Source organism: Panthera uncia, chromosome C2 (genome assembly GCF_023721935.1).
Source record: "Panthera uncia isolate 11264 chromosome C2, Puncia_PCG_1.0, whole genome shotgun sequence".
Classification (NCBI taxonomy): domain Eukaryota; kingdom Metazoa; phylum Chordata; class Mammalia; order Carnivora; family Felidae; genus Panthera; species Panthera uncia.
Genome location: NC_064810.1, coordinates 39,633 through 64,114, shown reverse-complemented (window position 1 = coordinate 64,114; position 24,482 = coordinate 39,633). Strand labels below are relative to the sequence as shown.

General features: G+C 38.2%; 1 protein-coding gene across 1 annotated transcript in view; it reads right to left on the bottom strand.

The window, feature by feature from the left end:
* The window catches only part of LOC125920637 (aryl hydrocarbon receptor-like), a 50,051-nt gene that overhangs the window by 21,165 nt on the left and 4,404 nt on the right, over positions 1-24,482 (bottom strand). The gene's annotated exons all lie outside the window — the stretch shown is intronic.

Below are 24,482 nucleotides of genomic sequence, written 5' to 3'. Positions count from 1 at the left end.
CTGTCTTGTGGAGCTCCCAAGGGCTGGGATCAGGGTTGTTAGGTGTTTCTGTGAGCTTTCTTTTGGTGCCACTCATACCCTGAATGGTCACTTTTAAAGCAGGGCCTGGGATATCTGGTTACAAATATCTGCTCACTCATGCCACCTCCCAAAAGAAGGCACAGTGTGTGTGTGTGTGTGTGTGTGTGTGTGTGTGTGTGTGAGGCATCAAAGTAGAGCCAAATTCCAGCTTCAGTCTATTGAGAACACTGCAAACTGAATTAAACAAATACACATGCACATGGGCTGTTTTCCCCTCTGCATCTCTGTTGTGGGTCCCACCCTTTGGTTACACAAATCCATTGAAGTCTTCTCATCTGTAGTGGACGAAAAAACTGCTTGTTGTCTATCAGCTGAGGCTGCATGTTGGTCTCACCCCAACAGGTGGCTAAAAAAAGTGCTTATTGATCCTCCAACCCCTTCTGGGAGCCACCCTATTAGAAACTTGCAAAGTATACATTTTTAACCATTTCCTCAGCAGATCCTAAGGAGGCATCCAATCTTAGGACATGGTTTTGGTTGTGACTGAGATGCATTTTAATTTTAAGCTTTCAGTTGGAAACATTTTTCTATACTTATGTCAGGGAAACATATACCTGTAGTTTAAAGCCACTCCCCATCCCCAACATTTCCAGGTACAAATTACAAACAAATGCTCATTAGGAAAACTGTATTTATTCAGCGGTATTTATTGAACACACATGTTCCCAAATCTAAGCCCAAGCCAAATGTGACAAACAGCCATTGACCTCCAGGAGAAAAGAATTTACATGGGAGACAGGCTCAGTGGGGAGCACAGAGAACAAACAACACAATGCAGCCTGCTGTGCATTTCACAGCAAGATGTAGGGGCTTTGGGGGTCTAGAGTTCACAGAGGAAGGTGGGATCTGGGCCCTGGCAAGAAGCCAGAGCTTGGCCTCAAGACTGCAGGTGGTTTAGCTTGAAGGAAAAGAGCATTCCTGGGATGGGGTGTTGGGGGGGCGCGGAAGGACGTATGTGCCAAGTTTAAGGTGCTGAGTGACTTCCATGTACTGACCATAGAAGAGAGTGTAAGAAGGTGAGTATCAAAATCTTTTCAGAAGTTATTTATGGTGGTGTGATTTTTGCCTATCTTTATAATTTTCAAATATGAATAAGCTCATTTTTTTAAAGAATATGAACACATGAGCTTGTGGATGGGAAGAGATGTGCCTGGAAGAGGCACTAACCTTGTGTGGTGGGAATAGACAGGACTTCACAACATTCCATCTCAAAATATCCCATTTTACCTGCTGTCTGGTCCCCATGGTGGGGACTCTGAGAACCCTGCATGCCTTGGGAAGAGGTGATTTAACAAAAAAATGGAGGACTCTTCCTGACATTTTTGTTTCAAAGGCCAAGTTCTCAGGCATCAACAAAGGAAAGACTTAATGGGTCAGTCAAGACAAGAGCCTGGCCAGTGCTGGGTGACAGGACATCAGCACTGCTCCCTGCCCATGAGACTTGAGAGGGCCTCCAGTCTATGTGAGTAAAGATTCAAGAGAGAAGTGAAGAGAGCTTATATGCTGGGAGGTCCTGAGAAAGCTCAGGAGGGTGGGCATGAGGGCTGTTCTCCCCCATGGAGGATGGCAGAAACCCCAGATAGATTTGAGGTTTGAGGGGCTTTAGAGAAAATATTTTTTATGTTTCTGCACACTTAGGGGTTCTGAGGAAACCTTACTGAGACCTGGGAACATGGGGTCATCCTGGGTTGTAAAAATGTAGACAATGGTCTTATTGTTACCCTAGAAAAGCTTATTTACATTGCAAATGGTTAGAGTAATAACTCATGAACCTTTCCAAGGGTTTTATCCTTCTTTTCAGGAGGGGAGGGTAACAGCTTGTGTTTAATTTTTTTTCTATTTTTTAAAAATTTGATTTAATTAGTTTATATCCAAGTTAGCATATAGTGTAACAGTGATTTCAGGAGTATATTCCTTAATGCCTCTTACCCATTTAGTCCACCCCCCCCCCCACAACCCCTCCTGCAACCCTGTGTTCATTCTCCATATTTAAGAGTCTCTTATGTTTTGTCCCCCTCCCTGTTTTTATATTATTTTTGCTTCCCTTCCCTTCCCTTATAAAGTCCTCATATGAGTGAAATCATATGATATTTGTCTTTCTCTGACTGACTAATTTCATTTAGCATAATACCCTCCAGTTCCATCCATGTACTTGCAAATGGCAAGATTTCATTCTTTTTGATTGCTGAGTACTACTCCATTGTATATATATATACCACATCTTCTTTATCCATTCATCCATTGATGGACATTTGGGCTCTTTCCATACTTTGGCTATTGTTGATAGTGCTGCTATAAACATTGGGGTGCATGTGTCCCTTCGAAACAGCATACCTGTATCCCTTGGATAAATACCTAGTAGTGCAATTGCTGGGTTGTAGGGTAGTTCTATTTTTAATTTTTTGCATTCCCACAGGCAGTGCAAACATCTTTGCCAACATCTGTTGTTGCTGGAGTTAATGTTAGCCATTCTGACAGGTGTGAGGCGGTATCTCATTGTGGTTTTGATTTTTATTTTCTTGGTGGCGAATGATGTTGATCATTTTTTCGTTGTCGGTTGGCCATCTGGATGTCTTCTTTGGAGAAGTGTCTGTTCATGCCTTTTGCCCATTTCTCCACTGGATTATTTGTTTTTTGGGTGTTGAGTTTGTTAAGTTCTTTATAGATTTTGGACACTAACCGTTTATCTGATATGTTGTTTGCAAATATCTTTTCCCATTCCGTCGGTTGCCTTTTAGTTTTGTTGATTGTTTCCTTCACTGTGCAGAAGCTTTTTATTTTGATGAGGTCCCAATAGTTCATTTTTGCTTTTGTTTGCTTTTGTAAGAAGTTGCTGTGGCCAAGATAAAAGAGGTTTTTGCCTGCTTTCTCCTCGAGGATTGTGATGGCCTCCTGTCTTACATTTAGGTCTTTCATCCATTTTGAGTTTATTTTTGTGTATGGTATAAGAAAGTGGTTCAGGTTCATTTTTCTGCATGTCACAGTCCAGTTTCCCCAGCACCACTTGCTGAAGAGACTGTCTTTATTCCATTGGATATTCTTTCCTGCTTTGTTAAAGATTAGTTGGCCATATGTTTGTGGGTCCGTTTCTGGGCTCTCTATTCTGTTCCATTGATCTGAGTGTCTTTTGTGCCAGTACCATACTGTCTTGATGATTACAACTGTGTAGTATAGGTCGAAGTCCGGGATTGTGATGCCTCCTGCTTTGGTTTTCTTTTTCAAGATTGCTTTGGCTATTTGGGGTCTTTCCTGGTTCCATACAAATTCTAGGATTGTTTGTTGTAGCTCTGTGAACAATGCTGGTGTTATTTTGATAGGGATTGCACTGAATATGTAGATTGCTTTGGGTAGTATTGACATTATAACAATATTTGTTCTTCCTATCCAGGAGCATGGAATATTTTTCCATTTTTTTGTGTCTTCTTCAATTTCTTTCATAAGTTTTCTATAGTTTTCAGTGTATAGGTTTTTCACCTCTTTGGTTAGATTTATTCCTAGATATTTTATGGTTTTTGGTGCAATTGTAAATGGGATCGATTCCTTGATTTCTCTTTCTGTTGCTTCATTGTTGGTGTATAGGAATGCAACCGATTTGTGTACATTGATTTTATATCCTGCAACTTTGCTGAATTCATGGATCAGTTCTAGCAATTTTTTGGTGGAATCTTTTGGGTTTTCCATGCAGAGTATCATGTCATCTGTGAAGAGTGAAAGTTTTACCTCCTCCTGGCTGATTTGGATGCCTTTTATTTCTTTGTGTTGTCTGACTGCAGAGGCTAAGACTTCCAATACTATGTTGAATAACAGTGGTGAGAATGGACATCCTTGTCTTGTTCCTGACCTTAGGGAGAAAGCTCTCAGTTTTTCCCCATTGAGGATGATATTAGCGTTGGGTTATTCATATATGGCTTTTATGACCTCCAGGTATGATCCTTCTATCCCTACTTTCTTGAGGGTTTTTATCAAGAAACGATGCTGTATTTTGTCAAATGCTTTCTCTGCATCTGTTGAGAGGATCATGTGGTTCTTGTCCTTTCTTTATTGATGTGATGAATCACACTGATTGTTTTGTAGATATTGAACCAGCCCTGCATCCCAGGTATAAATCCCATTTGGTCATGGTGAATACTTGTTTTAACGTATTGTTGGATCTGGTTGGCTAATATCTTGTTGAGGATTTTTGCATCCATGTTCATCAGGGAAATTGGTCTATAGTTCTCCTTTTTAGTGGGGTCTCTGTCTGGTTTTGGAATCAAGGTAATGTTGGCTTCATAGAAAGAGTTTGGAAGTTTTCCTTCCATTTCTACTTTTTGGAACACCTTCAAGAGAATAGGTGTTAACTCTTCCTTAAATGTTTGGTAGAATTCCCGTTGAAAGCCATCTTGCCCTGGACTCTTGTTTTGGGGAGATTTTTGATTATTAATTCGATTTCCTTACTGGTTATGGGTCTGTTCAAATTTTCTATTTCTTCCTGTTTCTGTTTTGGTAGTGTATATGTTTCTAGGAATTTGTCCATTTCTTCCAGAATGCCCATCTTATTGGCGTATAATTGCTCTAATATTCTCTTATTATTGTTTTTATTTCTGCTGCGTTGGTTGTGATCTCTCCTCTTTAATTCTTGATTCTATTTACTTGGGTCCTTTCCTTTTTCTTTTTGATCAAACTGGCTAGTGGTTTATCAATTTTGTTAATTCTTTCAAAGAACCAGCTTCTGGTTTCATTGATCTGTTCTACTGTGTTTTTGGTTTTGATAGCATTAATTTCTGCTCTGATCTTTATTATTTCCTGTCTTCTGCTGGTTTTGGGTGTTATTTGCTGTTCATTTTCCAGCTCTTTAAGGCGTAAGGTTAGGTTGTGTATCTGAGACCTTTCTTCCTTCTTTAGGAAGGTGTGGATTGCTATATAGTTTCCTCTTATGACTGCCTTTGCTGCGTCCCAGAGGTTTTGGGCTGTGGTGTTATCCTTTTCATCGGCTTCCATGTACTTTTTAATTTCCTCTTTAACTTCTTGGTTAGCCCATTCGTTCTTTAGTAGGATGTTCTTCAGTCTCCAAGTATTTGTTACCTTTCCAAATTTTTTCTTGTGGTTGATTTCGAGTTTCATAGTGTTGTAGTCTGAAAATATGCATGGTATGATCTCAATCTTTTGTACTTACTTAGCGCTGATTTGTGTCCCAGTATGTGGTCTATTCTGGAGAATGTTCCATGTGCACTGGAGAAGAATGTATATTCTGCTGCTTTAGGATGAAATGTTCTGAATATATCTGTTAAGTCCATCTGGTCCAGTGTGTCACTCAAAGCCATTGTTTCCTTGTTGATTTTCTAATTAGATGATCTGTCCATTGCTGTTAGTGGGGTGTTGAAATCCCCTAGTATTATGGTATTATTATCAATGAGTTTATGTTTGTGATTAATTGATTTATATATTTGAGTGCTTCCACATTATAGCATAAATGTTTATAATTGTTAGTTCTTCTTCGTGGATAAGCCCCTAATTATGATATAATGCCCTTTTCATCTCTTGTTACAGTCTTTGTTTTAAAGTCTAGATTGTCTGATATAAGTATGGCTACTCTGGCTTTCTTTTGTTGACAATTAGCGTGATAGATGGTTCTCCATCCCCTTACTTTCAATCTGAAGGTGTCTTTAGGTCTGAAGTGGGTCTCTTGTAAACAGCATATAGATGGATCTTGTTTTCTTATCCATTTGGTTACCATATGTAATGATTTTGATTGGAGGGTTTAGTCCATTGATGTTTAGAGTGAGTACTGAAAGATTTGAATTTATTGCCATTATGTTGTTTGTATGGTTGGAGTCTGGGGTGTTCTCTGGTCCTTTCTAGTGTTTGTTGTTTTCGGTATTTATGTATGTATGTATGTATGTATTTTTTCCTCTTTTCTCCCCTCAGAGAGTCCCCCTTAAAATTTCTTGTAAGTCTCGTTTACTGGTTATAAACTCCTTAAATTTTGTTTGTCTGGGAAACTTTTAATCTCTCCTTCTATTTTGAATGGCAATCTTGCTGGATAAAGAATTCTTGGCTGCATATTTTTCTGATTCAGCATATTGAATATATCCTGCCACTCCCTTCTGGCCTGCCAAGTTTCTGTGGATAGGTCTGCTGCAAACCTGATCTGTTTTCCCTTGTAGGTTAAGGGAAAAAAGAACTTTTTTTCCCTTGCTGCTTTCATGATTCTTTCCTTGCCTGAGTATTTTGTGAATTTGACTATGATATGCCTTGTTGATGGTTGGTTTTTGTTGAATCTCATAGGAGTCCCCTGTGCTTCCTGGATTTTGATGTCTGTGTCTTTTCCCAGGTTAGGAAAGTTTTCCACTGTGATTTGCCCATGTAACACTTCTACCCCTTTTTCTCTCTCTTCATCTTCTGGGACCCCTATGATTCTGATGTTGTTCCTTTTAAATGAGTCACTGATTTCTCTAATTCTTAAATCGTGCTCTTTTGCTATAGTCTCCCTCTTTTATTCTGTGTCATTATTCTCCATAAGTTTGTCCTCTATATCGCTGATTCACTGCTCTGCCTCATCTATCCTTGCCGCCATGGTATCCATTCGAGATTGTAGCTCAGTTATAGCATTTTTTATTTCATCCTGACTAGCGTTTACTTCTTTTATCTCCTCAGAGAGGGATTCTAATCCATTTTCGACTCCAGCTAGTGTTCTTATTATGTGATTCTAAATTCTGGTTCAGGGGCACCTGCGTGGCTCAGTTGGTTAAGCATCTGACTTCAGCTCAGGTCATGATCTTGCCATCCGTGAGTTCGGGCCCCACGTCGGGCTCTGTGCTGACAGCTCAGAGCCTGGAGCCTGTTTCAGAATCTGTGTCTCCCTCTCTCTCTGCCCCTCTCCTGCTCATGCTCTGTCTCTCTGTGAAAAATGAATAAACCTTAAAAACAATTTAAATTCTGGTTTAGACATCTTGCTTGTATCTGTGTTAGTTAAGTCCCTGGCTGTCATTTCTTCCTGCTCTTTCTTTTGGGGTGAATTCCTTCATTTCATCATCTTGAAGGAAGAAAGGGAATTAATGAGGTAAAAAAATAAAAAAAATTAAAATAAAAAAATTAACAACAACAACAACAACAACAACAACAACACACACACAAATCAAATAAATGATGCTAGATCCTAGGTGTGTTTTGGTCTGGGTGTTGAAAGGGGCATGATAGATTAGAGAAAAAAGGGGAAGAAAAAAAAAGGAAATTGTCTGAAAATTTGAAAAAATGAATACTCTGAAATAGAATAAAATGAAATGATGGAAGTAAAGTAGAATTTGAAAAATTTACATAAAATAAAGTTGAAAAACATTAAAAATATTTTAATAAAAATTGAAAATAAAGACAGATTATTTCTTTCTGTATTCAAGAAAAAGAAAAGAAATGAAAAAGAGAGGAAAAAAAAGAAAATTGAATAGGTGGACCAGCGAACAGACTGAAATACGATTGAAATTACTTGGTTTTCCATAGAAGTCAAACCATGAAGCGCATTGTAGTCTGTAAACTAAGCAGGTGGAGAGACTTGTGTTCCTGAAGAGCAAGGTTGGCCCAGTTAGGCAGGGCTTAGTGTAATGGCTCCATCCTCCATTAGTTTTTGCTGCTTAGCTTAATGGGGTGGATTGTTGTGGTGCTTGTAGGTGGTGTATGCACATGTGCAGGAACGGTGAAAATGGTGTCACTCAGCTACCAGGTCTCTAGTATTGGAACTCTGTTCTCTCCGATCAGCAGTTGTGCACCCGTCCTTTGTCTCCGGCTTCTGTCCACTCCCCACGTTTACACTGTCTGTGACCAAGCCCCAGGCAGCACCTCCCTCCTGGATTTTATCTCAGATGTAGCTATGTTTGCTGACCCCTCACTTCTGAGGGACTGTGGCTTTGACCTGTTCTGACCCTCTATGGAGTGTCTCACCAAGCAATGGCCGGGTGCTGGCTGAACCCAGGAACGTTCGCAGGACCAAGCTGCTGCCGATGCCCAGAGACTGCGGCTGGGTGCCAGCCTGCCCCAGAAAAAGTTCACGCCATCATGTATCAGCAGCGTTTCAGGGATTATGGAAAATCACAACACACATCTGGCACCAGGCTTCACCCTTAATGACCTTGTTCCAGCACCAGCAAATGTGGTTGTTCTCCTGGGTCCACTTGGGTCTTTGCCTGTGTGGGGGCCACACAGCCTCTACCAGATGTCCTCCCAACAGGGGAACTGCCTTTCCCCTTGTGGCCTGAAGACCCCTGGACTCCACTCTCCTCCTGGGGGTTCGTCCTTCTCACCAGAGCACCTCCAGGTATTGAGCTGCGGAGTTTCAGACTGCGCCCCACCTGTTTATAGAGTCTTAAAGGAGTTTAAACACTCTCCTTTCTCCTTTCTCCTTCATTAGTTCAGTCCCTGCGGCTGTTTACACTTTTCCACTTTCTCTCCAACTGCTTTTGCGGTGGGGGGGGGGGTGCTTTTCCCATATTCTCCCCCACTGTTTCCATTCTCTCTCCACAAGCAAAAACAGCTCCCTGCCCTCTGTGGCTTCTCTCTCCCCCGGTTCACCTCTCCACACCATGTACCTTCTGAGTTCTGTGGTTCTGGTTGTGCAGATTGTTGTGTTAATCCTCAAATCAGTTTTCTAGTGTGCAGGATGGTTTAGTGTTGGTCTGGCTGTATTTCATGGAGGCAAGATGCAAAAAAACCTTCCATGCTCTTCCGCCATCTTGGCTCCTCCCAACAGCTTGTGTTTAAATGCCTAAATCAGTATTTTTGCATTCCTTGCCCATAATACAGGCTCAAAAGAGTAGAGTAAACTCCACTTTTATCTCATTGCCTAAGAGCAAGGAATGGGGGCTCAGGAGAACCACATGATTATTGTTTGCTTGTAAGTAAATAATAGTTAATGTGTTCTGCTCCAGAAACCTCATGTATGCATTCAGGATTGTGGAAATAAAGGAACACCAACCAAATGAGAAAAGCAGAGGCTATTTATTCAGAGCTTGCTGCAGCAAGGGAGTCAGCCATGGTCACTTGAGTTTTAGCAGAGACTCAAAGGCAGAGAGAGGAGTAGGAAAGCTTCCTAGTGGAGAAAAGGGATGGCTTTAGATGGGGCTTGTTTGGAGGCTGTTCGCATGGGGAAGCTGGAGATGCCTAACTAGAGGCAGGGCCTACTATGTGACTGGTCAGGGGAGCATTTGGCTTTCTTTCATTGGTTGTAAGTTAGAAGGAGGGAGAACAATTAGGGAAGCTGTCAGTTATTCATCAAGTCCTGGCCATTCTGGGCCAATTGTTACAGAAATCATTGTCCTGCTTCCTGAATGCTACTAGAGATAGCAGTCTGATTTTCTATAAGTCTTACTGAAAGTAGGCTTGCTTCTGGGATAAATGTTTATTTTAGACAAGGGTTTGGTTTCCTGGGAAGGCTGCTGTAGGTTGTGAGTCAAAGTCCTATTTTTACATATGTCCTGAGCATTGTCTGTTTGTATATTCAGTCTCCTAGGATAAGTGTAATAGGGTTAATGAAAGAGTAAAAGTCTCTCTTCCTGGGTAAGATCTAAGAAGTGATTATTTGGTGAGTCTAGCCAGAGGATTCCTGTGACCTGTCACAGTGTTTTCTCAGTCCAGAGAGGGTAGGAGAACATAAATTATCCTGAACCTTGAGGAGACTAGTGGTCAGGAATAAGGAAGCCAGAAGGGACTGCATGGATGCATGTCCAGAGAACAGGAGGGAACAGGAGCCCTCAGAAGTTGCCGGCATAGACAACTCTGATGAGATACCTTCCACCCCTCAAACTTTAATGCTATGCATGTCCCCATGCACTTAGATCAACTTCAAGAAAGAGAATAGGGAATTCATGAACTGACAGAGGCTTCAAGTATTAAGTTTTAGAAAACCAGAGGGAGCTATGTTTCTTGCACACCTCAGTTTGTGACCTGAGATAGTCATTCACACTCATAATGATGATGATGATGATGATGACGACGACGACAATGGTAATAGCAATGCTGCTGGAGAACGTCACATTCTCCTTTCTCCTTATTACAGTGTTACTATATAATCATATCTATCATTGTTTTGGTTACTTTCCATCTACTCTCAAACTCTTTACTCTTCTCCCGATTCATGGAGTTCAAGTGGGCAAATTATAAACCTCTTAACAGTCAACTTTCTGCCTCCTCTATGTCTGTGCCCTCACTTTTTCCCACTTTACATTCATGACCATGGATCTTAAAGGACCTCTGATGCTACTTAAAAGTCCTGTTAGGTTCTCTGTTCCATTCACTCTTTCATTCTCTTAGGTGACTATTTCACACCTTTCCTCTCTTCTCAAATCTCCAATACCTCTTTTCCTGTCTCACTCTCTGTCTTGCTTCCTGTTGCACTGAAAATAAAAAGCAATTAGAATAAAATGACAAGATCCCCCCCCTTCCTGTCTACTTTTACTTGGGTCTATATTCTTTGCATTCCCCTTGTTACAGTGGGCAAACTCTTCATCTTCCAAGCCAAGCCCAACCTTTCCACACACTGGTACACTAGATCCTACCCACACTTTCTCAGGCAGTTCTAAATAATACAAAAATATGTCTTAATACTCTGTTATTTCTATGGAATGGGAAAAGGGAAATTCAAACAATTAAGCAGTTCTTATATAGGAGATGTGAGAACAATGCAGATTATAAATGTGGTATTTAAAAATAACTCTAGACATTTTTCAAGTAAATAAAGGGTGACAGTTTAGGAAAAATAAAATAACATACTTCTGTCCTGTCTTACAGGATCAACATATAATACCCAGCAGAGGGCTGCCTTAATTTATGAACTTAAAAAAAAACTCTGACTATCCTATTTCTCCTTGGAAGTAGTATTAAGTGGCACCAATCTGCGTACAACCCTTTTGTTTTTAAACTGATGTATAAACACACAGAGAAATGCACACACATTAAGTGTATAGTTTGATGAGTTTTTGGCAAATGCATTCATTTTCCTTACCCAGATATAGAATATTTCCACAATCCCAGAAAGTTCACTCGTGACTCTTTTCTAGTTAGTCTCTACCTCTCTTCATTCCTAATGAGGTGCCCACTATTGTGATTTCTATCAACATATATTAGTGTTGCATGTTTTCTAATTTCATATAAATGGGTATAGTATATGTTCTTATGTCTGCTTTTTTCATTCGACATAAGGTTTTTGGAGGCTTATGCATGTTGAATGTATCAGTGATTCCTTCTTATTGTTGAGTAGTATTCCATTACACAAACATTCCATAATTTGTTTTTCCATTCTCCTGGTTTATAAAAATGTGATTATGATGATTTGATTATGATTGATTATAATTTGGGTTCTTTTGTATTTATCTTGCTTCAATTTAATTGTGTCCTTATGGCTCTGTGGGTTGATATTTTTCATCAAAGTTGGAAAAATTTCAACCATTATTTATTCAAATATTTTTTCTACACAATCTTTTCCTGTCTTCATTTCTTTTGTAACTCCAATTGCATGTATACTAGACGGCTTTTTAGTGTTCCAGAAGTTACTGAGACAATTTTAATTTTCTTCTATATTTTTTATGATTCAATGAGGATGCTTGCCATTGACTTGTCTTAAAATTCACTTACCTTTCTTCTGCTGAATATAATCTGTTGTGAGTCCATCAAGTCATTTTCTATTTAGATATGCTATGTTTTCAGTTCTAGAATTTCTATCTGGTTCTTTTTTATAGTTTCTATTTTTTTTTATATTCTTATGTTACTTTTTATGTCCATCTTTCCTTTTAAATCACTGAGCATATTTACAATAGCTATTTCAAAGTGTTCATCTGTGAATTGCAGCTTTGGTGTCATATCTAGATTTGTGTCTTACTTTTTATTCTTAATTATGGGTCATATTTCTGTTTCCTTGTATGTCTAGCAGTTTTTGACTCCATGCTGGAAATTATGATGCTACTTTAAAAAATGTTGATTCCAGACCTTCTGAAAGATGTGAAGTGATATCTCATGGTAGTTTTGATTTGTAGTTCCCTGATTATGAGCCGTGTTGAATGTATCTGTTGGCCATCTGCTTGTCTTCTTTGGAAAAATGTCTATTCATGTCTTCTGTCCATTTCTTAACTGGATTAGTCATTTTTTGGGTCTTGACTTTGATAAATCTTTATATATTTTGGATACTTGCTAACTCTTTATCAGATAGGTCATTTGCAGTGATCTCATAACATTCCATAGGTTGCCTTTCAGTTTTGTTGGTTGTTTTCTTCACTGTGCAGAAGCTTTTATATTGATGAACTCCCAATAGTTTATGTTTTCTTTTGTTTGCCTTGCTTCAGGATACATATCTAGAAAAAAGTTGCCAAAGATGTCAAAGAAGTTACTGCCTGTGCTTTCTTCTAGGATTTTTATGGTTTCAGGTCTCAGGTCTCACATTTAGGTCTTTCATCCATTTTGAATTTATTTTTGTGTATGGCGTAAGAAAGTGGTCCTGTTTCATTCTTTTGCATGTTGCTATCCTGTTTTCCCAACATCATTTGTTGAAGAGCCTACCTCTTTTCCCATTGGATATTCTTTCCTGAATTGTCAAAGATTAATTGACTGTATAGTTGTGGGCTCATTTCTGGGTTTCTGTTCTGTTCTATTGATCTATGTGTCTATTTTTGTGCCAGTAACATAACTGTTTCATACTATAACTTGAAGTCTAGAATTATACCTCCAGCTTTGCTTTACTTTTTCAAGACTGCTTTGGCTATTCAAGGTCTTTTGTGGTTCCATACAAGTTTTTGGATTGCTTGTTCTAGCTTTGTGAAACATGCTGTTGGTATTTTGATAGGAATTGCATTAAATGTGTAGATTGCTTTGGGTAGTATAGACATTTTAGTGACAATTGTTCTTCCAATCCATGAGCATGGAGTGTCTTTCCATATCTTTGTATCTTCTTCAATTTTTTCATAAGTGTTTATAGTTTTCAGAGTACAGGTCCTTTACACCTTGGTTAGGTTTATTTGTAGGTATCTTATTAGTTGGGGGTGGAATTGTAAATGGGATTGTTTTCTTAATTTCTTTCTGCTCTTTCATTATTGGTGTATAGAATTGCAACGGATTTCTTCACATTGATTTTGTATCCTATGACTTTACTGAATTTGTGTATCAGTTCTAGCAATTTTTTGTGGAATCTTTTGGGTTTTCTATATAGAATATCATGACATCTGCAAGAAGTGAAAGTTTGACTTCTTCCTTGCTGATTTGGATGCCTATTGTTTATTTTTATTGTCTGATTGCTGAGGCTAGGACCTCCAGTACTATGTTAAATAACAGTGGTGAGAGTGGATATCCCTATCTTGTTCCTGACTATAGAGGAAAATCTCTCAGTTTTTTCCTATTGAGGATGATATTAGCTGTGGGTTTTTCATACATGGCCTTTATGATGTTGAGGTATGTTCCATTTATTCATACTTTGTTGAGGGATTTTATCATGAATGGATGTTGTATTTTATCAAATGCCTTTTCTGCATCTATTGAGAGGATCATATGATTCTTATCCTTTCTTTTATTAATGTGGTATATCACATTGATTGATTTGTGAATATTGAACCATACTTCAGCCCAGGAATAAATCCCACTTGATTATGGTGAATAATTGTTTTAATGTACTGCTGGATTCAATTTGCTAGTATCTTGTTGAGAATTTTTGCATCCATGTTCATCAGGAATATTGGCTTATAGTTCTCTTTTTTAGTGTAGTCTTTGTCTGGTTTTGGGATCAGGTAATACTGGCCTCAGAATGAGTTTGGAAGTTTTCCTTCCATTTCTTTTTTCTTTTTTTTTAGGATTTTGAGAAGAATAGGTATTAACTCTTCTTTAAATGTGTGGTAGAATTCTCCAGTGAAACCATGTGGCCCTGGACTTTTGTTGGAAGATTTTTGATTACTGATTCAATTTCTATGCTGGTTATCAGTCTGTTCAAGTTTTCGATTTCTTCTTGTTTCAGTTTTGGTAGCTTACATGTTTCTAGGAATTTATCCATTTCTTCCAGATTGCCCAGTTTGTTGGCATATAATTTTTCATAATATTCTCTTATAATTATTTGTATTTATGGTGGGAATTTTGTATTTTTCCTCCCACGTTTGTGATTTTTAATCCTTTCTCTCTTCTTTTTGATCAGTCTAGCTAGGGTTTATCAATTTTATTTAATTTATCAAAGAACCAGCTGTTGGTTTCATTTATCTGTTCTACTATTTTTTTTTTGTTTCTATATCATTTATTTCTGATCTAATCTTTACTATTTCCTCTGTTTTTCTGATTTTAGGCTTCATTTGTTGTTATTTTTCTAGCTCCTTCAGGTGTAAGGTTAGGTTGTTTATTTGAGATTTTTCTTGCTTCCTGAGATAAGCATGCATTGCTATATACTTCCTTCTTATGACTACCTTTGCTGCACTGTAAAGGTTTTGGACCATTTTGTTTTCATTTTCATTTGTTTCCATGTATTTTTTAAAAAATTTCTTCTTTAATGTCTGGTTGACCCATTCATTCTTTAATAGGATGATCTTTAGCCTCCATGTATTTGTGGTCTTTCTAAATTTTTTCTTGTGGTTGAACTCAAGTTTCATAGTGTTGTGGTCAGAAAATATGCATGGTATGATCTCAATCTTTTTGTACTTGTTGAGGCCTGATTTGTAGCTTAGTATGTGATCTATTCTGGAGAATGTCTCATGTGCGCTTGAAAAGAATATGTATTCTACTGCTTTAGGTTGAAATATTCTGAATATATCTGTTAAGTCCATCTGGTCCAGTATGTCATTCAAAGCCATTGAATCCTTGATGATTTTCTGTTTAGATGATCTGTCCATTGCTGTAAATGGGGTGTTAAACTCTCCTACTATTATTGTATTATTATAAACTAGTTCTTTATATTTGTTATTAATTGCTGTATATATTTGGGTTCCTTCAAGTTGCGGGCATAAATATTTAGAATTGTTAGATCTTCTTGGATAGTTAGTTCCCCTGTATTATGATATAGTCGCCTTCTTCACTCTTGTTACAGTCTTTGGTTTAAAATCCAGTTTGCCTGATAAAAGTATTGTTACTCTGGATTCTTTTGATGTATATTTGTATGATAAATGTTTCTCCATCCGCTCACTTTCAATCTGTTGGTGTCTTTAGGTCTAAAATGCATCTCTTGTAAGCAGTATATAGATGGATCTTGATTTTTTTATCCATCTGATACCCTATATCTTTTATTGGAGCATGTAGTCCATTTACATTCAGAGTGATTATTGAAAGGTATGGATTGAGTGCCATTGTGTTACCAGTAGAGTTGGTGTTTCTCTGATGCCCTCTGGTCCTTTCTAAGCTGTCAGCACACAGCCCTATGTGGGGCTCGAACACAAAAAACATGAGATCATGACCTGAGCCAAAGTTGGATGTTCAACCGACTGAGCCACCAAAGCACCCCTGATTTTAGTCTTTCTTTCCCACTCCAAGAGTCCTCTATGATATTTCTTGCACGGCTGGTTTAGTGGTCACAAACTCCTTTAGTTTTTGTTTGTGAAACTCTTTATCTCTCCTTCTATTCTGAATGGTAGCTTTGCTGAATAGAGTATTTTTGGCTGCATATTTTTCCCCTTCTGCACATTGAATATATCATGCCACCCCTCCTTGCCTGCCAAATTTCTGTGGAGAGATCTGTTGTGAACCTTATTGGTCTTCCCTTGTAAGTTATGGACTTCTTTTGTCTTGCTGCTCTTGGGATTTTTGATTTCTATATTTTGCAAATTTAACTACATTACGTCTTGGTGTTGGCCTGCTTTTGTTGATTTTGATAGGAGTTCTCTGTATCTCCTGGATTTGGATGTCAGTTTCTTCTCCCAGATTAGGGAAGTTTTTAGCTGTCATTTTCTTGAATAAACCTTCTGCTCCCTTTTCCCTCTCTTCTTCTGGGACTCCTATGAAATGAATATTATCATGTTTGATGGAGTCACTGAGTTCCCTAAGTCTACTTTCATTTGAAGATTTTTCTTTACCTCATGTTCAGCTTTATTATTTTCCATAATTCTATCTCCTATATCACTTATTCATTCCTCTGCTTGCTTCTTTCATCTTTGTAGTCATTACATCCAGTGGTTTTGGATCTTGGTTATATCTTTCACTGCAGCCTGATTGGTTTTTAGCTCTTTTATCTCTGCAGTAAGGGTCTCCATAATGTTCTCTATGCTTTTCTCAAGCCCAGCTAGTGTTCTTATGATTTTTGCTTTAAATTCTGGATCAGGCATATTACTTATATCTGTTTTGATTAGATCCCTGGCTGTGACCATTTTTTGTTTCTTTTGGAATGAATTCCTCCATCTTGACATTTTGTCTAGGTCTCTGTCTTCTTCTTTGTGTTAGGAAAGTCTGTTATGTTTCCTGCTTCTGAGAGTAATGGCTTTATGAAGAAGAGGTCATATAGTTTCCGGGACGTGGTGTTTCAGGAAGTGTCTCTGGTGTGTGCTGGGTGCACTCTGGGTGCTGCTGTGTTTTGGCTGCTGTATTCCTCCTGTCAGTCATCTGCAGTTTCTTCTTGCCTACAGTGGACAGTGTTTGTACCTTAACCAGAGTGCCGTGAATCTTTACTAGGTGTGCTCTAGTCTGCTTGTTAAAAGAGACCTGATGCTATTTCCACTAGAACTGAAGTTCGCATAACTCTCTGGTTGGTAGACATGGTGTATGTGAAGGTTTGTGCTCGTCTTCTAAGGGAGGGGCCTACTGCACTGGTCGCTAGGCACACTTGCCAGAGAAAAGCAGTACCAGCAGAGGTAAGGGCAGGTGGTACTTGGTGTAAGCAGGCTAGGCAGCAAGTGTTGGTGCTGTGCTGTTTACTGAAGTTGGTTTATGCTGATGTATGGGGGAAGGAAATGGTGCCAGCCCATTCCTCTGTCTCTGGAGAGGGGAGTTTGTTCTCACTGCTGTCAGAGAAGCACTTTCAGATGAGCGAATAAATTCCCCTCAGGCGATCACAGGCATTTTTCAGATCACTGTATTCACACACTCTCTCAGTCACTTTCCTGCCTGGAGCAGTGCAGCATACCTTAGGCTCTATCCCAGCCAGGTCAGCTAACTTTTAAACTTCCAAGCTTCAGGGACCTAGTGTGGCTGGGACCTGTGCTGCTCCTTTGGGGGCTGAGCTTGCTGCGCTGAGACTGATGCAGGTTTGACCCAGAAAGGAAGTCGTGCCACAGTGCAGGGGTGTGGAGTTTGAAGCAAGCAGCCTAAACAGCCAGCCTCCTGGTTAGTTGGCCTTAGCAGGTGTCTCTGAGCCTATGCTGAGAGGTGGGGAGGGAAATGGCAACCACAGGTTCTTTTGTCCCCAGAGAGGCAATGGCACTTCTCACAGATGCACTCCAAAAAGAATGAAGAGTCTCTTCCTATGCCACTTAGGTGATCCTCAGATTGGGCAGGCTGCCCCAGGGTTGCTTGCCTGCCTTCTCTCAGGAGTAGGGCAGCGGCCTCAGATCCCTATCCCAGCAAAGCCTGGGGACCTTTGAAACTCCAGTCTTTTGAGCCCCGCTGGTTGCAAAGACACAAAATGCATCCCCACTCATTTCCCCTCGCCAATGGCTTTGGGGAAGTGTTCTTGTGCTTATCCACGTGTGCTCCACTCTCTCTAGCTTTTCTCTGTGACCAGGGATCCTTTCCCTCTGCAGCAACCACTGTCTGTTTCTCCCCCAAACCACATCTCCACACTTCCTACCTTCCTCAGAGTTGCCTCTTCTGTCCCTCTAGTTGTGCAGTTTGTTCTATCAATTCTAGGTTGATTTCTAGAGTATTCAGAATGACAGTTAGCATTCAAGGGAGGAGGCAAGCCTAGGGTCCTCCTACTACACCATCTTAGCGCCCCCCCCCAATTTATTTTATATTGATCTCTTCTGCAAACTTTCTGAACTTGTTTTTAGTTTTATTAGCTTTGTACTGGATTCCCTAGGTTTTTCTCATACAACATGATGTCATCTGCAAATTGAGGTAGCTTTACTTTTTCTTTTTCTGTAGGGATGACTTTAATTTCCTTTTCTTGCCTAATTTCCCTAGAACCTCCAGTACAATGTTGAGTAGAAATGGGAGAAAAAACATAACTTGTTTTTTCCCTGATCTTAGACAACATCTTTAATCTGCAACTTTATTTATTTTTAAATGTTTGTTTATTTTTGAGAGAGAAAGAGCACAAGCAGGGGTAGGGGCAGGGGAGGGGCAGAGAGAGGAGCACAGGGGATCCAAAGCAGGCTCTGCACTGACAGCAGCTAGCCTGATGTGGGGCTTGATCTCATGAATCATGAGTTCATGACTGGAGCCGAAGTTGGTTGTTAAACCGATTGAGCCACCCAGGTACCTTTTAGTCTGCAACTTTAAGTGTGATGTTTACCTTGGCTTTTTTGTAGTTGTCCTATATCAGGTAGAGAAAGCACTGTTTTAATGAAAGAGTATCAGATTTTTGTTACATGAAAGAGTATCAGATTTTTCGTAATGCCTTTTCTCCATCAGCTGAGGTTATCATGTGGTGTTTGTCCTGTATTCTATTAATATGGTGTATTTTATCACTAGATTTGCACATGTTAAACCAACTTTGCAGTTCTTGGGCAAATCTCACTTGATTCGGGAGTATAATCTTTTTTTGTATGTTGGTTAGATTCACTTTATTAGTATTATGTTGAGGATTTTTGCATCCATATTCCCAAAACATATTGCCCTGTGGTTTTCTTTTCTTGTAAAGTCTTCTTTCTTGTAAAGAAATGCTCCTTCTATTTTTGCTGTTTTTTAGAAGAGGTTGTGAAAGAATAGTGTTAATTTTTCTTTAAATCTTTAGTAAAAATCACCATGATGCCACCTGAACCTGAGATGCTCTGTATGGAATATTTTAGATTTACTAATATGATCTCTTTACATGTTATAGTTTTATTCAGGTTTTCTGTTTTGCTTAGTTTGTGACTCGCTAAGAACTTGTCCATTTCATATAAGTTTTCTAGTTTGTTGGAATACAGTTGCTCTAGTATTTCCTTATAATCCTTTGTATTTCTATACAATCTGTAATGAGGTCTCCTTTTATATTCCTAATTTCAGTAATTTGAATTTTGTCCTTCCCCCCCCCTTGATCTAAGTAAAGGTTTGTTAATTTTGTTTATCTTTTCAAATAACTGCTCCATGGGATTTCTGTATTGTTTTTCTATCCTCTATTTATTTCCATTCCAGTCTTTATTACTTCCTTCCACTGCATGCTTTCGTTGTAGTTTGCTCTTCTTTTTACAATTTCTGAAGGTGGAAAGTGAGATTATTCATTTGAGATCTTTATTTTTTTGATATAGGCATTTATAGCTATAAATGTTCCTCAAAGAACTGCCTTAAGAGCATTTGATTAAGTTTTGTTGTATTACTTTTGTTTTCATTCATCTGAAAGTATTTTCTAATTTCTCTTGTGATTTCTTCTTTGACTCATTGGTTGTTTAGGAAAGTGTGTACTTTGTAAATATTTTTAAATAGTCCTTTTGTTATTGATTTCTAATTTAAGTCCAATATAGTAGGAGAACTTTTTCCCCTAGTGCTTTCAACTGCTAGAAATTAAAAAGATGTATCGATTATATAAAATTATATTTTATTATATATGTATTTTTTCCTTATAATGTGCCTTTCATTCCTGTCAATTATTCATTCCATAGCTGAAAACCTATATTTCTCTCTCCCCTTTACCCATTTTGCCCAACTGCCCAACCCCCTCCACTCTGGTAACCCTCAATTTGTTGTATGTATGTATAGGTCTGATTCTGCTTTTTGTTTGTTTATTCATTTGTTTCTGTTTCCTTTTTCTTTTCTTAAATGTTTATTTATTTTGAGAGAAAGAGAGAGCGAGAGAGCAAGGGAGGGGCAGAGAGAGAGAGGGAGAGAAAGAATCCCAAGCAGGCTCTGTGCTGTCAGTGCAGAATGCAGTGTGGAGCTCAATCCCATGAACCATGAGATCATGGCCTAAGCCGAAACTGAGAGTCGGACAGTTAACCGACTGAGCCACCCAGACACCCCTGTGCTTTTTAAGATTACACTTTTAAGTGGAATCATATGGTATTTGTCTTTCTTAGTCTGACTTGTTTCACATAACATTACACATTCTAGGTCCATCCATGTTGATTCAGATGGCACAATCTCCTCATCCTTTTTTATGGCTGTGTAATATTCCATTGTATATATACACCACAATTTCCTTATCCATTTGTCTATTGATAGACCCTTAGGTTGCTTCCATATCTTGGCTGTTGTAAATACTGCTGCAATAAACATAGGGATGAATATATCTTTTCGAGTTAGCGTTTTTGTTTTCTTTGGGAAAATATCCTATGGTGGAATTATTGGATGATATGGTATTTCTATTTTTAATTTTTTGAGGAAACTTCATATTGTTTTCTGCAGTGGCTAGACCAATATACCTTCCCACCAACAGTGCAGGAGGGGTACTTTTTTTCTCCACATCTTTGTCAACACTGGTTGTTTCTTTCTTTCTTTTTTTAAAAATTTTATCCATTCTGGTTTTTTAAAAATTTTATCCATTCTGGCAGGTGATATCTCATTGTAGTTTTGGTTTGCATTCCCCTGATGGTTAGTGATATTTAGCATCTTTTCTTGTGTCTGTTGGCCATTTGTATGTCTTCTTTGGAAAAAGGTCTATTCAGATCCTCTGCCCATTTTTTAAATTGGATTGTTTGCTTTTTGGAGTTGTGTATGTTCTTTAGATATCAGAGACATCATTTGCAAATATCTTTTCCCATTCAGTAAGTTGTCTTTTTGTTGATGGCTCCCTTTAATGTGCCAAAGCTTTTTATTTTGTATAGTCCAAATAATTTATTTTTGTTTTTGCTTCCTTTGCCTTAGGAGACATTTCTTGAAAAATTTTACCATGGGGATGCTTGAGTGGCTCAGTCAGTTGCGTGTCTGACTCTTGATTTTTGCTCTAGTCATGATCCTAGGTTTGTGGTATTAGGCCCCATTTTGGGCTCTGTGCTGAGCCTGGAGCCTGCTTAAGATTCTCTCTCTCCCCCTCTGCCCCTGTCCCTTACTCACTCTAAAATTAAAAAAAAAAAAAAGACAAGAAAAATACTATAATGGCCAATATCTGAGAAATTACTGCCTGTATTCTCTTCAAGGATTTTTATGGTTTATGGTCTCACATTTAGGCCTTTAATTAGTTTTCAGTTTATTATTGTGTATGGTGTTAGAAGTGGTCCAATTTAATTCTTCTACAGGTAGCTGTCCAGTTTTCCCAGAACTGTTTATTGAAAAGATTGTCTTTCCCCCATTGTATATTCTTGCCTCCTTTTTCATAGATTAATTGACTATATAATTGTGGGTTTTTTCCTGGGGTCTGAATTCTGTTCCATTGATCTATGTATCTATTTTTGTTCCAAATTAGAGAACATATTTTGTATGATTTTAACTCTTTTAAATTTATTGAGGCATGTTTAATGGTGGAATATGGTCTAATCTGGAAAATATTCCATGTTTGAGTAGAATGTGTATTGTCCTGTTGTTTGGTTGAGTGTTCTATACTGTTTGTTACATCTAGTTGGTTTATAGTATGGCTTAAGTGTTCAACATCCTTGTTAGTCTTCTATCTAGTTGTTTGTGTTTATTATTGCAAGTTGGGTATTAAAGTCGGTAACTACTCTTTTTGAATTATTTATCCCTTTGATTATACCAGTTTTTACTTTATGTATTTTGGGGCTCAATTGTTAGGTGCATATATATTAATAGTTGTTATATCTTTGGAATAGATTGGCCCTTTAATTATTATATAATATCTATTTACCAGAGCAACTGGGTGGCTCAGTTGGTTGAGCATCTAATTGACTCTTGACTTCGGCTCAGGTCATAATCCCAGGGTTGTGGGATTGAGCCACACATTAGACTCTATGCTAAGCATGTAGCCTGATTAAGATTCTCTCTCTCGGGGCGCCTGGGTGGCACAGTCGGTTAAGCGTCCGACTTCAGCCAGGTCACGATCTCACGGTCCGTGAGTTCGAGCCCCGCGTCAGGCTCTGGCCTGATGGCTCGGAGCCTGGAGCCTGTTTCCGATTCTGTGTCTCCCTCTCTCTCTGCCCCTCCCCCGTTCATGCTCTGTCTCTCTCTGTCCCAAAAATAAATAAAAAACGTTGAAAAAAAAAAAAAAAAAGATTCTCTCTCTCAGGGCGCCTAGTTCAGCTCAGGTCATGGTCTCACAGCTTGTGGGTTTGTGCCCCACATCAGGCTCTGCACTGACAGAGCCTGGAGCCTGCTTCAGATTCTGTGTCTCCCTCTCTCTCTGCCACTTCCCTGCTCATGCTCTGTCTCTGTCTTTCAAAAATAAATAAACATTAAGAAAAACCCTAAAAAAAGATTCTCTCTCTCTGACCCTCTCTTCTGCACTCTCTAAAAAATAAAAGTAAATAAGTAAATAAGTAAATAAATAAATAAATAAATATTTATTTCCAATAATTTTTCTTGTGTTAAAGTCTATTTTGTCTCATATTAATGTAGTCACACCAGGTCTCTTATGGTTGTTGTTTGTATATGGTTGTTTGTTGTATGTTGTATATGTTGTATGTTGTATATGTATATGTATATGTATAATTTTTCTTGTGTTAAAGTCTATTTTGTCTCATATTAATGTAGTCACACCAGGTCTCTTATGGTTGTTGTTTGTATATGATTGTTTGTTGTATGTTGTATATGTTGTATGTTGTATATGTTGCTTGTATATGGTTGTTTACATCTCTGAATCTAAAGTGTATCTCTTGAAGACATATGGGAGGGATTATAAGAATTGTTTAATCATTTACATTTAAGATTATTATTGATATCATGGGATTTACATTTGCTGTTTTGCTTTTTGTTTTCTGTGTCTCATATTTCTTTTGTTCCTCTTTTACTATAAGTTTTTATTTTAGTATAGCATTTCATTTATTTAATGTAATATTTTTGTATTTTTTGAGTTTGTGAAAAAATGGTTGCTCTGTGGCTTGCATATACATAACAAATTATCAGAATATACTTCATTTTATGCTAACTTAATTCCAATGAGATATAGAAGTTTACTCCTATATATCTCTATTACCTTCTTCCCTTTTTGCTATATTTTAATGTATATTATAACTTTATAGGATACAAATCTGTAATACAATGTTATTTTATTACTTTAAAATTTAATGCATTTTATTTTTTAATGTTTATTTATTTTTGAGAGACAGGGAAAGAGAGAGAGACAGACAGGCAGAGAGAGAGAGAGACAGACAGAGACAGAGACAGAGACAGAGACAGAGCTGGGGAAGGGCAGAGAGGGAGACACAGAATCCAAGCTGGCTCCAGGCTCTGAGCTGTCAGCACTGTGCTCGACATGGGGCTCAAACCCATGAACACGGAGATCATGACCTGAGCTGAAGTCAGACACTTAACCAATTGAGCCACTCAGGCGCCCTAATTTAATGCATTTTAAATCAGCTGAAAGAAGAAAGGAGAGCACATATATGTTTAAGGAGAATTACTTTATTAAACTTCTTGTTACCATTTCTGGTTCTTTTCAATTTTTGTGTATTTGAGTTCACATCTGATGTCATTTCCTTACTTCAGCACAAGTTTTCTCCCATTTTCTCTCACTTGCCTTCTGTATTGTTGTTATTGTAAACTATGTTGCATTTCTGTGTGTTATAGGCTCAACACAATTTATATACTTGTTTGTTTCCCCAGGAAACTGCTTTTTAAAATAACTATATAGAAGAAAGAAGAAACATTATTTTGCCTTTTATAATTGTTGATAATTGCCTTATCAGTGCTGTTGTTTCTCACGTGGATCAATTGCTGTTGGATATCACTTACCTTCAGGCTGAAAAAGATCCTTCAGTATTTATCAAAAGGTGAGTCTGCTAATAGCAAATTCCTTGAGTTTTGGTTTATCTGGGAATATTTAGTTCACCTTCATTTTGAAATATAGTTTTGCTGATATAGGATTCTTGGTGGAAATGTGTGGGTTTTTTTTCTTTTTCTCTTTCAGCACTTTATGTCACTGCACTGTCTTCTGGCCTTCATGGTTTCTGATCACAAGTCAGTTGTTAATCTTGTGGGGGGTTCTCTTGTACATGATGAATCATTTTTCTCTTGGTGTTTGATTTTCTCTTGTCTTCATTTCAATATTTTGACTATGATGTGTCCAGGTGTGTATCTCTTTGAATTTATTCTACTTAGATATTTTTGAGCTTCTTTGGTGTGTACAGTAATGTTTCTCATCAAATTTGTGAAGTGTTAAGTCATCATTTTGTTGAATATTCAATCTGCTCCTTTTCCTCTCTTCTTTCTGTCTGGTACCCCCAGTATATGTATATTGGTGTGCATTTAATGGTATCCCATATGTCTTAGAGTCTCTGTTCATATCGTGTGTGTGTGTGTGTGTGTGT